Source organism: Pinus tabuliformis, chromosome 9, assembly GCF_031772625.1.
Source record: "Pinus tabuliformis cultivar Carrire ecotype Pingquan chromosome 9, CPIR1, whole genome shotgun sequence".
Lineage (NCBI taxonomy): Eukaryota > Viridiplantae > Streptophyta > Pinopsida > Pinales > Pinaceae > Pinus > Pinus tabuliformis.
In genome coordinates this window covers 848333073-848334093 of record NC_142307.1, presented here as the reverse complement: position 1 = coordinate 848334093, position 1021 = coordinate 848333073, and positions in this window count along the sequence as shown.

Sequence of the window (1021 nt, the reverse complement as noted above, 5' to 3'; positions counted from 1 at the left end):
GATCTAGTCGATGGCGGGCTGTATCGTCCTGGCCGTGTCCTGTTACAAAAAGAGCAAACGGTTTACCGTGAAAATAACCCTTAATCAGATAGTGAGAACTCGTCCATGACCTGTGAGCAGACCAATCAGCATCCGGGGACCGATTTGATGCAGGGGGATTGTGGTCTATTCCGCTGCAATACCAGATCCATGACGGCGTATACGATTCGGTTGATCCGGCGATCGACCTCCAGGGGTTCTCTGCTGTCTCTGCCCCTTCGCAGATCTGCAGTGTGACGGCGGCACCAAGGAAAACCCTAGCCATCCTCGCTCCGATATTTTGATCTATGTCTTGAAATATGTTATAAACCTACTTAAAAATTTTGTTTATTTTCCATATTTTAAAATAAACAATTTTAATGACAAAGAAACATATACAAATATTTGTGTTTAATATCAATTTATACCATGTACTAATCATCTTTATGATTAACAAAAATCATTCCTAAAACGAGAAATAAACAAATAAAAAATAAAATTCAAAACATTAAATATATCCAAATATTTCAACATAGAAATATATCCAAATCCTTACAAAAAGGTGTAAAATCAAACTTTTATTTAAATTGAGAAAAATCAACAGTCACCTTCATGTATTTTCATGTATCTTACCAAAATCGGATAAGGCTTATCTGATCAACTAAACCAGATCTTGTTTTTAATTACATTCCCCACTCAATAACGCTTCAGTCTCTTCTTGGACGGCTTCTCTCACCCTTCATTGAACACCATTGATGACCAGAGCCCTGCTGCATGTGAAACCTGTTGACCTAACGGTTCCCTGTCTGCACGTCAAACCTAATTTTCAAACACTGATTTCGTATTTATATTTAGCGCTGCGTCCACCCAAGTGAAACCTACTGGCTCGCATCAAGCGTGGAGACTGAACAGTATCCGTTACGATAAAATTGGTCCCAAAAAAAGCGCACATGTAAAAAGCAGTACACAGTAGTTTACCGAGCCCAGGCTGATCCACTGTAAG